The 20,602-nt window shown below is 42.5% G+C and overlaps 1 protein-coding gene across 2 annotated transcripts in view; it reads left to right on the forward strand.

Moving 5' to 3' along the window:
• Positions 1-20,602, forward strand: part of SLC16A12 (solute carrier family 16 member 12) — an 867,838-nt gene that overhangs the window by 368,901 nt on the left and 478,335 nt on the right. For both annotated transcript variants that reach the window (XM_069611325.1, XM_069611324.1), the window contains exon 3: positions 540-640. The gene's annotated coding sequence lies outside the window, so the exon portion shown is untranslated. The remainder of the gene's footprint in view (positions 1-539; positions 641-20,602) is intronic.

A 20,602-nucleotide genomic window follows, 5' to 3' on the forward strand; every position in this document is an offset into this window, starting at 1 on the left:
ATACTATATCCATGACCTCAGAGATTCCCAGGATGGATGAGAAGGGGGTGCAAGTGGTAGGGCCCATGACTCGGCATTAGAGCAATTATCGGAAACCATCTTTCATTTTCACTATTTGAAACTGGGGTCTCAGTGCAGCAATGTTGCCAATATACTGTAATGGCAAGGCGTAACCCATTAAGCAGAGCTAAGAATCATTAGGGATAATGGAACAGCCCCTCTCCCCCAAGAACTGATGCAGTCCGTGCTTGGGACTGAGAGTGCAGTCATATTGACACCCTAAAGAACCTTGTGTAGAACGGCCATTGCAAATATTATTATTGATAATAATATTAATAATAATAATATTAATAATAATATTAGTCCATTTTAGATAGTGTTTCATGTCAGATTATTTGCCCTTCTAGCTGCAGTATTAAAAGGTGTTATGTTTTTGGCTGGTTCGATGTTGAACAGTGCAACTACTAAACCCTGTTTGAACTTTTCTTAAGACCACATGCACTAATAGGATCAATTCACCACTTTGTGTTTTTCTGCAGGGGCCCATTTGAAGACTTCATTCCCAGGACTTCAAGAGTCCACCACGACTGAATGTTCAGTGAACACGTAGGATTTTCCCATGAAGTGTCCTCTTCTTTTGGTAGGATGCACGACTGTGCATTTTTTAAATGTTGGTTTAAAAATGTTCTCTTCGTCTGCTGAAACTGTCTCAGACAATTATATTTTAGAGTCATTGGGCCTCATTACAAGTTTGCCGGTCCGCAGGTACCGGATCGACAAACTACGAGTTCTGCTCGCGTGTGCCTTTTCGCCTGCCAGGTCCGAGCAGAGCATGTCGGATGCACCGGGACCATTCTGAATGGTGCCAGTGCATCCGGCCTCCCCATTGGGAATGGGGAGCATTTTTTTACCGGTGCCCGGGAATAGGCAAACACCGGGTCCAGCGGGGCCGTAATGACCCGGTAATTGTCCATTCCCAGGCGCCGGTAAAATTCGCAAGTTTGGCAGCAGCCTGCCGTTTTTACCGGCAAGGCTACCACTGGACTTGTAATGAGGCCCATTACATTGCAATGCCCTTTCTCACACGCTGCTTCCATTGTAACATTTCTCTCACAGCAATTGAATAAAGGGCTGTTGAACAGGTGTGGCATATGCTTGGTTTGTGCTTTTGACCATGTGAGCTGTGAAATTCTTCCGACTAATTAAATGAAGCGATAGTTACGGGTTAGCCAAAGAAAGGGGAAATAAACAAAGCAAAAACAAAGGTCCTTATTCTGGAACACAACCCGAGAAGATCCAAAACCTTCCAATGGAATCTGGAAAAAGTCAAGGTTGAAACTGTCAAAAACATCAGATACCTGGGAGCAATGATTGACAGCACATCATCAGAAAAGACCATGCAAAATGAACTCTGGAGGAAAGTACGCTCCTTGACAACACAAGCCAGAGTCCTGAATAAAAGATATGGCCGCTTTTCCCTGATACCGACATTAAAGTTTTACAAAGTGAAGGAGGTGCCTGCTCTAATATATGGTGCCGACGCCATGCCAACGATTCAAACTAACATCTGGCAAAAATTGGAGGGCTATTTTTTTGGAAAGCTGTCCTGAACTTGCCAAAATCGACACAGATCGATGCCATCCGAAGAGAGCTAGGCCTCACCTCCCTAAAAGCGACGGTGGATTGTTCCAGCATTTCTTTTTTCAGGAAAACAATCCTTCCAGACGCTCAGCCTCTCTCCAAACTAATAGATGCTGAAATCAAAGAAGGAAGATGCAAGATGATAGCTAACTGGGCTACTCAGAAAAGAGTCCAATTGGAGCTTATCGCTTGCACGGAAGAGGACCTGATCCAGAACCCGACCAAAATTTTTAAAAAACTGGCGGAGGCTGACTGGATCACTACCCTGGAAAAAGCAAGTGCAAATAAGATATTGTCCCATCTCCCTTCTGGACCAATGAAACTAAACGACACAATGCAGCTGCTGCGAAGATTCCCAAATAAATCGATGCAACAAATTTTCTTAAGAGCGCGTTTGAACTTGCTCCTCACAAACGAGATCTTATTTATAAGAGGCCAATCGACCACTAAATCATGCCGGTTATGCCAAAGAACCGACCAGACGGAGACAGTGAGACACTTGCTACTCTCCTGCCCGCAGATCCAACAGACTCGACTAGCATACTTGCAGCCGGTACTGGAAACCTACATCGTGAGCGAAGAAGAAGCATGGTGGCAACGACTAATGAGCAGCCAAAAAACATCTTGGTCAATTGCCACAGTAAAGATCTTACAAGCCGCTTTATTTCAATGCAGCAAGGCGAACTTGGACAACACCAACAAATCAGAATAATGCGCAACTTACAACTGCGAAAAGAGAAAAAGAAAAAGGAGAATGTAGAACAGATTAAATACAGAAATAAATAAACTTTTTGTTAAATCAAGTAAACTTGATAAAAACAAATAAAAAAAAAAGAAAGGGTCAATTCTTGTTTTCACGTTTCAGGTCTGAACAGTATGGCAGGCCCACAACCCTAATGTTAGTTCTTTTAAATCTGCCCTCAAGGTTCTTGGCTGGGAGGATAGCTCAGGGGCTAATGTGCTTGTCTTGGAGGAAAGACAACACAGAGCAGCATGGGTTCAATACCCAGTCCCATGCTTAGAGACTGGACTCCGGCATGAAGCATGATATAAAATCGCTGTTCAGTTTATGGTAGGCTTTGATCGTTCTAAGAACTTCTTTAATGTTAGAGACATCAGAATATCTTATCAACTTGTGCTTGGTATGTCTCCACCCAGTATATAAGACTTTCTAAATCCTGGTCAATCCTCTCAGTATTTATTTTTATTTTTTTAGGTAGTCAAACCTTTTGGCTAAGTGAGAATCCTGCTAGGTTGGGGGGACTCATCTATGTGATCAGTTGCCTATGAGGAACCAGGACTGCCTGGCTCTATAGGGAGTTGCTGGACGAAACTGTCAATTCTGCATTGATTTTTGTTGTTCCCCATCTCTGGAGAAGAGGACATTCGGACAAGAAGCCCATTCCCCAAATCCAGAGGCCATATGAAGATCCTCAGAACAGCATGTGTTAGTGTCCAAGATCATCTGGGCACAGCAAGGAGAGCCCCAAGTGTGAAGCCAGTGCATTGCTGGACTGCCTAACCAGGCCTGTGTGCAGGCATGTAGTTTGGCAGACATAATGCCTCCAAGCCAATCATAGCTAAGAACACCTGAACCAGTGCTTGACAGCAACAAAAGTCACCTGAACATTCTCAAATGTGCTCCAAGCATCTAACCTGATCTTTCGGTTGTATACGAATTGTTCGTATTACAGCTGTTCGAATGACAATTGACCTTTTCACAATTGACCGAATTGTGAACGTCAATTGTAACATATATGCGGGGGAAACCCCCCGCAACCCCCCACCCAACCCAAACCCTCCCAAGACCCTATATATATATATATATATTACCAAAGCGATATATATGTATATATATATATATATATATGCGGCCAACTGTGAAAAGGTCAATTGTGACCCTTTAAATTCGGTCAATTGTTCATTCGAACAATTGTAAACAAACAATTTGGGTAATACCGATCTTTCATAGGTTGGAAACAAGATTAAGGTTCCCCTGCAACCAAGAAGTCATGAAGCAGAGTAGACAAGATACTTGTGGTGTTGGCATGAAGCCTGTGCATAATCATCTAGTAGAATGTTTCCATGGATTTTTCAAACTGAAAGGACTTCTGATTAAAGTTAAACCAAAAGAATGTCTGTAGGAGCAAGAAGTCAGTGATACCAACATTCCTGACATTTGATTCAACTATGTAGGCTAGTGCTCTCTGCAGACATAGCTCTGGGGATTAAACGTATCTCCTTAATAACAGAAACCAAGTTTTCAGAATCTTGAAACATACTTATGTCATGTTCCTCAGGTAGCCGGGAGACCCTTAAAGGACTAATGTTTGTGGCTCTCATGTAGCAGGGACAACCCAAAAAATTCTCATGCTGATGGATCTCGGGTAGCCAGAAGAGCTAAAACAATACTCATGTTGGTGGCCCTTAGACAGCTAGTAGAACCCAAGGTGTTCTCAGGTTGTCTATGGGGTAGCAGGGAGAACTCAACATATTGTCAGGTTTCCCACCCTCCAGTAGTGGGGAGAACTCAAAACCTTGTCATGTTGATGGTTCTCACCTAGCTGGGAGAACCCACACATATTTTATGTTGGGGGCTCTCTGCTAATAGGAGAAACTCAAACAATTCTCATGTTTATTTATATATTTAAGCTTCTATACAGTGCTGGTCATACCCATACGATCTTTATAAAGTTAAAGATGAGGAGGCAAAAAAGAAGTTGCAATTTTGTGAAGCAAAATAGGAGGATCAGGATACATAAGGATAGGAGGAGGAGCTAGTAGCTCTCAGGAAGTGGATGAAACCCAAAGTATTCTCACATTGGATGCTCTCGGCCCTGTTGTAAGGTGGCGTACCTCTCTACTATTGTGGTTTTAAAATTACAGGAGCTGGAACTAGGAGTAGGGCTTAAGAACAGAACAGCAGTAGCACCAAAGCTTATAGCATCTCATCGTGATCTGACAGTCACAAATTACTGCCCAGCAGTCATTTACTTGAGCAATTCATTTCACGAGCACAAGCAATACTAACAACCCTATTCTAATTTTTGTTGTGTGATTTGAAGCAGACATTAAGGCGTCATCTTCGGAGATGGTGTGTTAGCTATAGCTAGCTTGCTTCCTAGAGTCTTCCTCAAGATAATGCTCTTAATTTTAATACATGTTTATTGTTTAACATAAGACACTGTGAGGCTTTTCCTTTGGCCACATACAATAGTTTTGATAGCACATACGACTCATTTAGACTGTACACTGGCAGTGGCAGCTTAGGGCTTTTATGGCAACTCTCACAAATTATGATAGCCAGACAGACTGTGTACATAACTATTTTTGGGTTCCATGTCATTTCATTGACAGAAATTACTTTGTGTTTATTTACTACAAAGTAATTCCTTCAAAATTAAATGTTACATCAAATTCTTAATTTTTTTATTTTTATTTCCCACCACACCCTCATGCCCTCCTTTTCCCTTCATTACTCCCCCTACTCAAAACCCTCCCCACCCTATTTTTACCCCTTAACCCATACATACCCATATTTTCGATGTAATTTCAAAGTAATTACTTCGTAGTAAATTATCAAAAGGTAATTATTGTCGATTAATGGACGGGATACCCAACTGTCATAGTGGATCATCATAATTTCCTGCGTGGGATGCCTCAAGTAGACATGCATCCACCTTCTGAGTTGCTGATGGTCAACTGTATGTTCTTGTAGGCCAATCCAAACTGAGAATTCTAGATTGACTGAGGCGTGCATCCCATGGCGCTCTCCATCCCTAGTTTATCACTATCACCAGTAGTGTGCATAGACAATGGGTAGGGTGGTGTAGGCTACATGAGTAAATGTCTTCTTTATTATCAAAATGTCACTGTTCCTAACATCTGTGGTGGTGGTCTGTTGAGCACAGGGGTTTTTGCATTTTCTTCCTGCCTCTGTTCTTCATGCAATTGCATTTTCAACAACTATATTAGTGTATCTTTTCACATTTTAACTATGTTCTGTTCTGCTTGGTTCTCATGCAATTAAAAACCAGCAATTTTGAACTTAAACAGTTCAAGAAATGAAGTCAGGAGTTATTCAGTGTTATGTTTCATTGACACTATGCATGGATGATCACAAGGTTGAGAGCGCATCCATCACCAGTCACACTTTATCCACTTCAGCCAAAGCAGTTGCCCTTATCTTGGTGGACATGTTGCATTTAGAAGATACATCTGATGCAGTACATTACTGAGTGATGCACTCTGCTAGATAATATGCTTTGTGGCCTTCTCAAAAGGCCAAAGCACACAACAGACATCAGACATTAGCTGACACTACCCCATCTAAATCGCTGCTTGCTGTGAGTGTTGCAATAATTATTGATGGTATTGCAGTGGTCACTTAGCCATTCCAACATGCCCCACATAGAATTCCAGGAATTTTAGTCGTATTTAAGTTGTGCATGGCAATATGTGCTGCACCTGCAATTGGTCCAACAAATGATCTTTTGGACGAGATGCATCATATCCTTCATAGACTGGTCATTTCTGATTAAATGTTTTCACCACCAGGTGAAGAGCATTTGCAAAACAAGGAGCATTCAGGGTCTTACCATATTTGTTGGGTAGCACAGATATTAGGCCCATTCTCAACAGCAACTAAGCCTACCTCTGTATGTCACAGGGTTAGCCAATGTGCCACCTCTTCCACCTTCTCTTAGGCGCTAACTCCCTCATGGCCTCTGTGTTCAAATACTTGAAGACGCAGAATGGTCTTGTGCTAAACTCCATGCACTTGCTGCCCTCTAGAATTATATAGGTATCAGGATCTCTCTCACTTAGAGTTTGCCCAGTGTGCAGCCACAGCCATGCAGTCAATGCTCTGTTGACTCTTCATCTTGTCCAGGGTAGAGTGGAATTTCTGGTCCTTGGTTTGATCATGTGCCTGCCCCATTGGAAACATTGCCTCAATATGCATCTCTGAGACAGCCTTGTATGAAAAGGGACATCGACTGGAATCTTCCCAGCATTGATTGACTTTAATCATGAGGCAACAGAAACCAGGTATTTCTGCGAAACAATATGCCCATGCTACATAGAGAACGTTACTGCCAAGTTAGTGGTCAGCAATTATGGTGTCATGCCATCTGTGATACCTTTGTACTCACTCAAATGCCTTTATTATATAGACCTGGCACTTCAGGGTATTCTCATAGTGAAATCTGGAACTGGGGTTGGCATTGCTGGCACAATTCATGTGGATTCCCTGACCCTCGTTTCTCTGCACACCAGAATTACGTCTGTTTGTCAACTACTGTTAGCCCGACCTGTAATCTCTTGCTTCAATCAGATCCATCTTGTCGCCATTGTTTCCTTGCAGCACATTTTTTTCATTCCTTCCTTACATTGCCCTTTCTGTTGTTTGTTGTTCCTGCCCATGCGTGCCTTTTTGGGGGTTGCTCTTCAAAGCTCGCCATCCTGTTAATGGCAAGGTCACCCATGCCACCCCTTCTCCTTTTTCCGGCCTCAGCTAACTGAGCTTCTGTCTCTCTGTACAACTCTCTTCTCTGTGACTTCTTCACCCCGATCACTCACCATTTAATGCAGGGTCCCCCCCCATACTCACTACATCCTCCTTCCCCTTGGCTACCAGCAATGCCATCCCACTACCTGCTGATTTGTCGTGTCTCCCTTTCGGGGGCTTGACACCTGCTATGCCCACTACATCTTGCTTACCCTCCATCTGCCTGTATCCACCTGCCTGGCCCCATCACACTTGCGCACTGCCATTCCCCACTCTTTATCCTCCCTGCACCCATTTGCATGCCTAGGCCCCTCAAGCACTAATCAGCAGCAGTCCAGTTGAGGCAGCGCACTTTACATGTTGACACACAAGCAACAGAGTGCTTGGGGTGAACCAATGTGAGGGTAACTGTTCACCCAAATATATGTTGCAACATAAGCAATGCTTTCTGGGGGATAGTCTAGACTAGACTGGAAGTGTCATGGTGAATGATTGCTGGGTGTAGGGCTGCAGTGAAGGTCTTGTGTGGGCATCCCAATCATTTGAAGGATGCCATACCTGTGTGGTATCCAAGTTGAGCCCAACCTTCCCCTTGCATAGAGTTTTCTTGGACAATGTGCAGGTGCTGAGATGTTGTTCTTTTTCCTGGTTGAAAAGAATTCCACAATTTGTATGATGGCTAAGATATCTGCACTGGTGGGCCTCTGAAGGTGGTGGCCGTGGAAGTCTGGGTATCATTCTATAATATTTTGCATTTCCAGATGTCACAAGTTGTGTATGAGAGACACTGTACAAAGGGGTGTAGCTTTATCTCCCCTTGTTCAGAGGCATCGTCTTTCTCTCCACCTCCTCATCAGTATCAATGGTTTTCAGAGTCACGTGTTTCTGCTGCTTAGACTCAGGTAATCATCTTTACCCAGCTCATCGTCATTCTTATTCTTAGATTTACTGGTCGTGGGTGGTGGAGACCAGGATCTCCTGTATCCTGCTCCTCTACACGTTGTGTTGTTTTTCTCCTGTCTCATCATGGTCTTCAACACAGTGCAATGTTTTTCTTGGCTCGTCATGCTCCTCTTCCCTCTGCGCTGTTTGTCCTAGATCATTATGCTACTCTACATGGAAACTTTTTCTATGCATACGCATTATCTCTTGTTGCAAAAAAAAAGATGGCACACTGAATAACAGCCACTGATTATAACCTACTCCTTCCTCTGCATAGTTGTGCTTTTCTTTGCAAACATCAGGCATTTTCTTTTATCAGAAAGGATGGGCCACTAAGTTACAGACACAAATGTAATCTCTTTTCTTCTCCAAATGACTTTAAGTCCTTTTCTTCACAAGAATCTACTATTTTATCTCATCATGGTTACATCCAGTGAATATATAATCTATAATTTTGTGTCCCTCTCTCAACTAAAGCCTATGCATTTTCATTATTTCCCTCAACTAAATGAGATTCCCTCAACTACTCCACAGCCTTTTGTCTCTGCTTCTGCCCACACCAGACTAAGATTGGGTATTCCCTATTTTTTTGTTATCGAGTGGTCAGATCTGTACTATTGGGAGACTATTTTAGCACAATCAAGAACGCCAGACCGACTACCCCTCTCTTTTGTCCCTTAAGTAAAAACCTTTCAGTAAATCGTATTCTATCTGTTTATATATATTGAACAGATCAATGAGCACATTGTAGATATTCAATTTCTCAGTATCCAAAAAACATGTGCATTTATTTCATCTTACTCTTTCGTTATATAAAAAACAGTTAGAATACATGTAGTCACTTTTATCAAAAACCATAAATCAAAAAAAGACACATTTTCCACTACAAAAGTTAGTGGGTTATCACATCATAACAGACATTTTTGTTTTTCTGTAGGCCTATTTTTTTAACATCAACAATCATTTTAAAACAATTACTTTGAAAAAACATATGGATAGAATTACAAGTAATAGGGGATGTAGACCAAAAGATCATACAGTTTGGCACTTGTTTATAAATCTATAGTGCAAGGGAGTTTTGTGTGATTAATGTTTGATGTTATTTGGTCTTCCCTTAGCTCTCTGATCTAGTCAATAGTTATGGTCAACAATACAGTTCATTTTATGCAACCTGTTACTCAGTGTTACAGATAAAGATAGAGAAAAACAGATAGATAGGGGTTTTCCTTTCAAGTCGACATATGTTTCGCCCACTAACACACATACTGCACAATCTCGTGTGCTGTCGGTCTCTTTAATGTAAGGGCCATCTTCAGGACTAAATTATTTTTCAAGAATTCAGTTCCTTCCCACATAGGTGCGTCTTCAACATCAATCTGGAATACACAATGCTAACTTTGGGACATTGAGGGAATTCAAAACTGGACCATGGAGCAATCTCACTCTCGATATTAAGTGTGCCGTGCTACCTTCATTGTTAGTTGTATAGAAAAACTAATTTTTTCTTTAATCCACCATCTCTAGGTGTCTTTTCATGCCCATTCCAGGAATATTAGCTGAATCTGGATAGGGTCGTGGTGCTTTTTACCTTCGACCGTTAGGGAACAGAATAACCTTTATCTTGAGCTGCATAACGTATCTGTTGATCCTAGACCGGCGGCGTCGCAATCCAAGCCTATACATTTTCATTATTTCCCTCAGCTAAATGAGATTCCCTCAACTACTTCATAGCCTTTTGTCTCTGCTTCTGCCCACACCAGGCTAATCCTGAAATTGTACTGCACATACCTTAATTAGAGAATTGTGGCCCAAACCACCTGAGCCACCCTTCCCAAACCCCCGATAAAGTTCGGGAAAACCCCTTTCTACCCGAACACTCAATATTTGGGTGATTAGCAGTGTCTGAAAATATTCACCCAGGCCTAATTTTAGAGTGATCCTCTTGAAGCTGCAATACAGTGTTCGGCTTATCCCATGACCGTAGACCTTAGAGATCATATGTGTTATTACTCCTTCTGATTGTTGGATGTGCAATTTTTTGTTTATTCGCTCAATTGTAATTATGCTTTTGCTTTTAATATTTATTCCTATAACCACTTCAAAAGGGCATTATACTGCAATTAAAAATAAACAATCACACCAACGACAATCAGTTCTCGTTTGGGCCCTGAACAGTCTGTATTATCGCAACTCTTGCTTGCTTGAAGCACTCGGCAGCATTTGTAGAAATAGCCCACAGTGCTTTGTTTTCTGCTATTGCATCTTGCTTTAGGATTCTATGCCATGTCTTGCATTTGGTTCCATCGTGTTCTGTCTGGAAGATCACAGTTTCTTCAGATGGCATTTCCAGGTAAAGCTCCCTGTCTGTGTGTTGTTGTGCACCCCGTGGATCTATTTATATCTGAGACTCCTTACACCATCTATACAGAGCCAAAGGCACATGTTTTACATTTCACCAGTATGCCACTGACACACAGTGATATCTGTGGGGGCCATCAGTGTCTCACATCAAGGACTTGAGGTCACATCTGGAAGCTTTTAAGGACGAGATGTCTTTGCATAATCTTGAATGAAATCCAACAAAAACAAAGTTTCTTCTTTTCAAGTGTAGCATTTCCTCGCCTACGTTCCAATCCTGGCTTTATCCCCTCTTATCTCTTGGTATCGTCACATACACTGGCATCCTCGGTTAATTATCTTGGGTCACCCTGGATCATTTACTTTTCTTTAAGTCTTAAGCCTCTTCTTGTTCTAAATATTGCTGGTTCCAGCTATTCTTGATGGAGAAAGTCAAACCCTTCCTACACCCTTCTGTATTTTGTTCTCCTGCCATTCTCTGTCCTCTTTGAAAACTATTCTCCACTCTACAGGACATTTAATTGTGGATATTGAATCACATCTCTGACATTGTATTATAGTTGCACTGGCTACCTCTTAATTTTTGTATTCAGTGCAAAATATGCTGCAACACTTTTCAAGTGCTTGCATTGCAGCAATCTAAGTTCGTGAATGACAAACTGCACATCTGGTACTGTTTCGATTATTGGTTTGGAATCACCCAAAGATGTGCTACCCAAACTTCCAAATAGCCCTTTTCTTCTTCTGGACAGTTTCTTTGCATCTTGCCCAACCCTTCTTTTTTATGTGCTCTTAAAACATATTTTCAGACTGGCATGTCTTATTTATTTATTTATTATTTTTAATGTATTTTTTTTATTTGTTTATTTATAAGGTGCCGGTAGCCCGGGGGCATTGGGCGCACATTTACACACAGGGAACGACCATCAAAAAAAGGACAAGCGAAAAACAACTATTCAGCGGATCGAACACTGAAAACTTACTTGAACAGGGAGGTTTTCAGGGATTTCCTAAACAGACCCAGGTTTGCTTCAAGTCGAAGGGCAAGAGACAGGCAGTTCCAAGATCTTGCCGCTTTAACCGGGAATGATCTACCTCCGCCCCTTGAATGCTTTTAAGTTGGATAATCAAGCAAAGAGGTGGATGAGGAGCACAACATTCTGCTTGGGGTGTACAATGCCACCCAGGCTTATAAATACTTAGGAGCAATTCAGAAGGCCAGTGAGCAATGGTAAGGCTCTTAAAGATGATCCGTTCATTCACTGGAAGCCAGTGCAGAGCCCTTCTGTGTTCCGTAATGTTGCATCTTCTTGGTATCTTTTTTATTTTGCATACAGCATCATTCTGTAATGTTTGAAATGTTTTCAGATAGCTCGAAGAGGTTCTAATCAACGAGGAATTACAATAGTCCAGTCTGGACAGTAATGTGGCTCGGGAAACCGTGGCACAGTTCATCTACGAGATTAAAGGGTGTAGGGTCCTAAGTAGATGCAGGTGGTATTTATAGGTATGAGACTGCTGGCTGACATGAGCATCGGCACTAAGGGAGGATTCAACTTGAACCCCTAGAGTTTTTACCTGTTTCTGCACCATGATAGAGTTTTTGCCAAGCTCTAACGTTTTGTAGCTGGAGTTCATTTTGGAGAGAACCTGCTGGGAGCCCAGCCGCAGGAGCTCTGTCTTATTTCCATTCAGACTGAACCAATTTGCGACCATCCAGGATTCTATTTGATTGTACACTTTTGACCGAATATTATGATCCTGACTGTAGATCCCTGTTAGCTTAATGGCCACCTGGGTGTCATCGGCATAGTTTGTAAACACCACACCCAGGTGTTCCATGAGCATGCAAAGAGATTGGATATATAGGTTAAACAGAAGGGACAAGAGACAGGCAGCTTGTGGTACTCCACATATTATGGGCGCCAGGGGGAACAAGCCTGGCCCCACGTTAACCTTGATTCTCTATCCATAAGGAAAGGGCGGAACCATCCAATGGCTTCATCTGTACTTTGGTCCAAATCATGTAGAGTACTTAGGAGGAGATCGTGGTCCACCAAGTCGAATGCTGCTGACAAGTCTCGCAGCATCAGCAGACCTGGTCCTCCTTCATCGATAATTTACAGCAAATGTGGCTGCAAGTCCACCAGTGCAGTATCAGTGCTAAAGGATGGTGGAAACCTGATTGTCTATTATTTAAAATAGAATGTGATTCAATAATAGTCTGAAATTGTAATGTGGCAAACTTGTCAAGGATTTTTAGGAGAAAATTACAATTGGTAATTGGCATTAGGTTATTGGGTACCTTGGGATTCAGATTGTTTTTTTCAGAAAGGGGGTGACCGCCACAATTTTTATGGAGGCCAATTTACAAACCAGGTTAAGAAGGGGGCAAAGAGGTCTTTATGTTCTAAACAAATCTTAGGTGGGAGAAGGTTTTCGGCACGAGGTGGGGCGCATTGAAGAGAGCATTTTGATCATTTCTATGTTGGAAATGGGGGATAACCTGAACTTTATGTCTTCACTGATCCCACAAAAAGGGTACTTCCACCAAATCACATTTCATTGTCTGAGCTTGCATGTTTAGCTGTTTTATTATCCTACTCTGGCTGCACATTCCCCTTCACCTTCTTGAGTGTATTCCATTACATGGCAGACACATTACGTGTCAATGTCACTTTATCAATGAAGGACAGCTTTTTGTGGGCATGCTCTGATCCTTCTTGTAGGTCCTGTTTGTCTGTATTGAGAGATCATTGTAAATGGGTTGGGTCTTGGCAAATATTGTGTTCAGGACTTTGCAATCTCTCCCCAAAAGTGCTACACAGACCATTGTCATGTCAGCAAAGGTTCTATTGTGTAAATTCATAACATTTTCTTTTTGAAGTGCCACCATCCTGTGGTTGGGGGTCCACCTAAGGGTGTTGATTGACGCAACTCATGGAATGAATAGAAGTGTACCTAGTCTGTAGCGCAAATCAAACTACCGCTGATGGGCCAAAAACTGTAGTTCTCAGCAGTCAGTAGGTTTGGTTGGAATGGCTGGAAGAGGGTAGTGTTTTCTTTTAAGGAGGCACCAATTTTAGATAATCTAAAAGGGCAGATTATTTCTGTATATCGGGTATCTTTGCAACCACCTTCGCAAGCTCTAAGTCAGGCGTCTGCACCCTTCTGCATCGCTGGGTGTTTAGGACTACATCGCCCATCAGCTCTAGCCAGCATAGACAATTGTGAGATATGGAAGTCATAGTCCACAGCATATGTAGTGCGACACGTTCAACCCCCTTCCCTAAGTGTTATGAGATTCATTCTAAAATGCAAAGAAGTTCTGAAAGCTCAAACCAACATCTTTGTATCTGGTCCGGATCTACAGTACCATATGTGTTGTGCCGCCTAACCTGTTACGTTAGTGGGATAGCCCTTTCAACGTAGAAGATACAGATTGGTCTGTGATGCGCATCTACTGAGCAAGGTCTTCAGCATCATCATTTTTATATCACCCTTTGCTGTGATATGCGACCCTTTGTCACAGCTAGAAGCCTCAGGGAATGCGCTTCTTTTTATCCATTTACTATGACAGCTAAAACGGGCACATTGTTATGAGATCCAAATGGAAATTCTGCCTACACAGCCCTAATGAAAATAATCCAGGTGCGTAGGTGTGAGGGAGAGGGTTCACTGAGAAAGGCAGTTTCTAAGGAAGGAGACAGGTCACCAGCAATCCCCTGTTCTCCAGAGCTGTGGTCAAAATTTAGTTGTACAGTAAGGTTGGGCATAGAGTAGTATATGCAGTAGTGCTTTTCATTGTGCTGTATAGATAAAACCCCAGGGTTCAAAATTGTGAAGTCTTAGGAAGAGATGCTCCACTGCTTACATCAACCTACAGTAAACCCCGAATCCAGTTCATCTCGGAAACTAACCCTTTACCCAACTCAGTGGCTCATGTTTTTGTGTTATACTGCATCTATTTTTAAAAAATACATTCGCTGGTGATGGGGTTATATCTTAGACCATTTCAGAACATATTTAATGAATATTTAGCATAAAACATAGTTTTCCATAACTTTATGTGGTTCAGTGTTTGCAGTGCTAAAAGTACTGTGTATTGAAAGTATTCACTGCAATTAGTGCACAATAAAACAATTTAGACAAGAAAGAAAAAATCCTGTCTGGGTATTCACACCACAAATAAAAACATACATTTGCTCACATGAACATTCAGACGTTTATTAATTACGGTATTTAAAGTGTTCAGTCGTCATGGAATAAATGAGACAATACATAATAAATAAGTAATTAAAAACAATGTTCAGTACACTGAGCAGTGGCTACTGTCTATTGTGTAAAAATAACACTGAGGAGAGGATCCAAATCTGATGCCCACTTGATTGAGGACCTCACCCAGTTCATTGAGGGATTCAAGAAGATTGAACCCTGTTTCCCAATGTATTGCAGGTACCCCCTGTAGGCAGTCAACCAACGCTCCAGGGTGGAACACCTATGGGATTGAAGGGACATCTATGTCACATTTTTCTCCATTTTACAGTGCGCTCTTGTGTGTTGTGGACCATCTTGCAAGTTCTGGCACCTCAAATACTGTTGACTGGCAAGGAGCCGCCTAGTGGTGAAGTGATGATCTGTTTTCTGGAAGGCCATTCCTGGTGTGTATCAGAGATAAAGTGGGACTACACTGGTGGCTAAATGTGGCGCTGATATAAAAATGTGATATACATACTAACGTCACACTCAAGTACAGTATTTTTTTAAGTATTTTTATTCTTTTTAAATAGAATAAAAGAATAACAGCATGAGCTCTCCCCCTCCACCCCTCCACCCCTGCAACCCTCGGCACGCACGTAGTTCCATTTCTCCCACAGGCAATGATCAAACAAGTTATGAAATATCCAAACGACATAGCTTGTGCGGGCAGTAATGTACCATGTAGTCCCCCTGTAGAATGTCAAATACAGGGGCCCACTCCAGCGAGAACTTGGCTTCATTCCCCTGCAATGAATTGGTGACCCATTCCAGGGCAACAAAGTCCCAAAGCTTATACAACCTGTCTGCCCACCCTGGGGGTTCTGATGACTTCCTTTTACGTGCTATAACCAACAGGGCTGCCATGTAAAGAAAGTAAAAGGCTTTTCTTTTGTGCTTTGTCCACATTCTATTGTCCGGGGTCGCCAAGTACAGTATTTTAATACATTATTACAACACTAAATAAAGTGACTTCAAGTACTGCTGAAGCGGTCCATCCCAGAGCACAGAGCAAGAAAGAGCTTGTTAAGTTACCAACTTCCAACTCATTGATGTAGTGATGAGGGTGGAGGGAATGGCTGCAAAATGGGCCTATGTCAGTGTGGGCCAACTTCCTCTACCGCCACTACCATTAGGGGTGCAGGTGGGTTTTTGGTGGGAGGTCATGGGATGTATGAGGTGCATGTGTGCACCCATCAGGAAGCCTCACCGTTTTTGCTACTTCCTTACAGTCCCGCCCTACCTCCCTTAGAAATTTGGCAATGGCAGATGTGTCTAGTAGGAAATTGACTTGTTGGGTAGTGGAAGGTGCGTCTGCAGAGGTGGGGATAGTTGTTATATGGTTTGTATTTTCATAGACGATAAAGGATCAAGGATTGTTGTAGTGTTTGAAGTACTTGACCTCAAGTTCGCGGGAGTAAGATGTGTTATGCTCGAATGTTGGGCTATATGGGTAGAAACGGGAATCAGATTTGAGCCTCCTTGGCTGGGTAGACTGGATTGGGGACTGGTTAGGTCCAGTAAAGGTAGAATTTGTTGTTATGGAGATTGAGTTTGGTTTTGAGGTCTGACAGGGAATGCAATCTCTGACCGGGGGAGCTTGCGTTCCAGTGAAAAAAGACTGACGGTGTTGCTGTCGTGACTGTAACACAAGGTGAAGGTTCAGTGCCCGGATTTCGAAAATCCATTTGCACCATTTATTTATTTGATTGGGTTGTTACTGGTTTAAGCTATGCTGCAGCCGGGATTTAACCGTGGCTTTCAGGGTCTGGGGTGAGAAACCTACCCACACGACCATTCAATCATGTGATTGGCCCGTCTGTAACATCTCTTTTTGAGATTGGTAACAAAACAAAAAACACATGTGTTCTTGGAATTCCTGTGAGAGTTATTGTTAAATAATTGCCCACTGTTTAAGCAGCTATTGGGATACTCAATGCATTACACCTGTTATAATGCAATATTAAGTGAGAAAGTTTGCAAGTCAACGTGCTGACGTGTCAACAATCAATAAGACAAAAAGTATTGGGGGTCATGGGTTCCTTGAATGAGGAATTACCGGGCCATCAAAGGTCGGAATGCAGGGCTCAAGTCGAGGGTACACGCGGGGGGACGGAGTCCACCCACTTTTTTCAGAGGGTGGACTCAGTCCCCCGCAGCTAAAATTAGAAACATTGATTTATGAATTAAAGCCGACCGTGGGGATCGAAACTCAGTCGTCAGGTTTGCCGGCCAGACACTTCACCGCGGCACTCACTATATAACCTGATGAAAAATAACAAACAACTAAAGGCGAAATGTCCTATTTTGGTACTGCAAGATCCAGGGAAACATTTGTATTGGTTCTTGGAGTTTAAAACATGCACACCTTTTAACGTTTTCAAAAACACTATTAGAAGAAAATATCCTCTCTTGGTTTTGTGTGTGTGTGTATTTGATGAAAGTCAAATGCCATTAGTCCTGTGCAATTTGGGTGGTTATACAAAGCCAATTTAATGAAATGTGAATATTTCACTTTGATATGCTAGTTTCTGGCGACATCGCATCCCATTCAGTTTGTTGATGAGTCCACCCCCTTTAATTTTTAGGACTTGACCCCTGTCGGAATGGCCCGGTAATTCCTCATTCAAGGAACCCGGACCCGGTAAGCGTTACCTACTACCTCGTAATGACCCCCATTGATTGATCAAAAAGTATACATTAATAACATTGCATTCTTTACATGGCATTTACAAATATATGTATGTATATTTATAATGAACTTTCACAAATAAATCATGTGTTGCTTGTTACATTCTTGTGATATGCTTTTCTGACACAATGTATCTCATGTATTATCCACTTAATAGTTACAAAAATACATTTTTACAAAATAAATCTATATTGTTACCTTTTGGCTTTTATAAATGCTGTTCTTGTAATAACTGTAAGCATCCTCTGAATGACCTTAAAGAACATGAGGCTCTTCATGACTACAAGATCAGAATGAATGTATTCATACATGTTAACTGTAGGTATGTCGTTTATGTTATTGTATGCATATGTTGCAAGTCATACATTGGGAGTGCAATAAGGAACTTAAGAGAAAGGATCACTGAACATTTATAGACAATCATAATGAGAGATGAAAGGTTTCATTAGGACAACACTATCTTTTGCCTTATTCATTGTTCACACGTGAGCGCAGTGGCTTGCAAACAAGATTGTACTCTGGAAGAAATATTTAAGTACAACTTTCAGGATTAAAATGTATGCATTTTTAATACATTGCTTGCAACATTATAGGAAACATTGGGTTATTTTTCAGGTCCTCATGATTAATCTTCTGAGAGATACATTTTTAAGGGGGGGTTTGAGAACAACCACCACAGCACTGCCCATTGACACCCCTTTGCCTACCCAACCCCCACCACCAACATTCTTCCATTCACTGGTGGGATGTCCAGCTCTGTAGAGATATGTGTAAAATAATTCAAGTTATACCAGAGATGTGGGGTATGCTGGGTTCTGCTGCTTGCTTAGGGAGTCTTTTATCTTGGGTGAACTGCCTCCCTGGTAGGTGCCTAAATGTGTCCCCACACCTTTTTATCTTAGAACATAGAGTAGTATGGCACCTCCTGTTGATGCTAGTCCTCTGAATTTCAATACCCTGGGGTTGTAAATTGAATTAAGAGTACAGTTTGTAGTATGAACTCACATTGCCCCTAGTTTAGTAATTTCTTTCATTAATAGGCACCACTCATTATTTCATCATATGATTAATTCTCATGGCTAAAGGTCACTCTGCAAATGTCAATTTCCAAGTACATGCTGGACGCCAATGCAGCATCAAGTCCTTCGATAAAACAGGAACTACACCATATTCTACAACACCAATTCCCCAAGGATCTTCTTTGGGAGTAAAGGCTGCCTTTGGAAAAATCAAGATACGGTCAAAAGACATGTTGGCCTTTTGGGCATTTGGAAATTGACATTTGGAGAATGACCTTTGGGCATGAGAATAAATAATATCATGAAATAATGAGTGGTGCATATTAATGAGAACAAATACCAAACATGGGGAACTGTTCGTACTACAAACTGTACTCTTAATTCAAGTTAAAACCAATTAACAAACAGAGCCCTGGGTTTTGAAATGCAGAGTACTAGCGCCTTCAGGAGGTGTACGTAGCACTGTTCTATGTTCTCATTTTGGTTATAGTTTCCACCCTGTAAGAGGAAGGGGCCGTTAAATGTGTGTTTGTCAGGTTCATACAAGCCTCTGAATAAAGTTTCATTTTATCAAACGCGTACGCGTCCACGGAAAGTTCCAAGCATTGCACACGCGGTTCATTGACAGGATTTGAAAGCAGCCGTCAGAACTTGGAGACGGGTGAGGTGCAACGGTAGCTTCTTCCGACCTTTGCAGGGACAGCAATGGCCGGGTGTTTCAGCGTGTGTGGAACAGTTTTGGAATTGATACGTGATGCAGACATTCCTGCTGACAGCGAATGACTGCACTTTCCGTCCCTGTCAAAAAAGATGGAAACGCGATAGCAGGAGTGTGTTTCGATGGCAGACTGGGCCTTGCGTTTGACGAGGCCTCTCTGTGATGGACTGCATTGCACGCAGCAGCAGCACCCAGACAAGTGGAACAGGCACACGTTTTTCTCGACTCTATAGGAGACTTTTATGATCTCTGACCTGTCCCCTAGTATGAAAGAATGGGTTTCTGCGATGGCTGTTTCCAGGGGAGGGAAAGGCGAGTAACAGCACTGGGCGCTGAAAGGGAAAGAGTATTGCGCAAAAGTGTCTCAGTCTCTCTTGGAAACGCGCAGGGGTATGTATGCCTGTCATTCTCGAGCTGGCTCCTGTTGCACCCACCCATCCACTTCCTACAGACCTAGGCAGACCTTGTATAGATTAGTACCTCTTTGGCGAATTTACCCTCCAACATTGACCTCCCTCAGTACCGCTAGCCTCACGGGCAAAAACAACTCACAGAAAGACTGGCCTGAATGAGGGGTGTACAAGCGGCAGACCGAAGCCGAGGAGAGAAGGAGGAGAAAAAAAAGACAAGTGGAAACAGAGCAACCGACAGAGGGAGTGCAGAGGTAAGCACAAAAAAAACACTGATATGAATGAAAGGAAGGGTGAGAAAAGAAAAGAAGAAAGACAATATAAAGCAAGATGCAGAACAATGTTAAAAGAGGAGAGAATGAGTTAGATCGGAACCTCGGCTGCATGCACACACGCCTAAATGCGACACCTGATCTTACCTATGTGCGATGAATCCGATGTGCAAGTGTCTGTACGCCTGCCTTTGGGTGGTGGATAGTACGAGGGCTTTGCATGGCCATGTCCTTACCGGGCGGTTGCGCGGTCGGTTCCCGGAATACGCATTGTTCCGTGCAATAGTGGGTATGCGATAGACTGCCTGCGGGGCGTCCCTTGTAACAACTACTTTTTCGCATGTTCTTCCCCATTTTCTGTGGTCTGCCCTCTTGCCCGCCCTCTGCCAAGGCCACGTTCTGTGTGTCTCGCGCAATCACTCGGCAAAATCCATGCAGGTCCAAGGGAAATTCTGCGCATTCGATTTCATGAATCACGAACGGGATTACCCACGCAGTTTGGTGCGCAAGTTCCCTATTTTCTGCACAAATAATTCCATAAACCGGCCCGAATGGCAATAGGGAGAAATAGATGTGAGACAGCAAGAGGTGAGAGGAAAACATGGAGTAATGGGCTGGGGCGATAGCGCATGTTTTGCGCTTAGAGGCCGGAGTCCTGCATGAAGCATGACACAAATACCCAGTTTCATTTTTTTAAAATTTTGTACCACAACCTCAGATATCCCCTGTTTAAAATACCATCCATTCCATTATTCTCCTTAACCTGCTCAAGCCTAGGGCCTGC

Source organism: Ambystoma mexicanum, chromosome 8 (assembly GCF_040938575.1).
Source record: "Ambystoma mexicanum isolate Mex_15411 chromosome 8, UKY_AmexF1_1, whole genome shotgun sequence".
Classification (NCBI taxonomy): Eukaryota; Metazoa; Chordata; class Amphibia; order Caudata; family Ambystomatidae; genus Ambystoma; species Ambystoma mexicanum.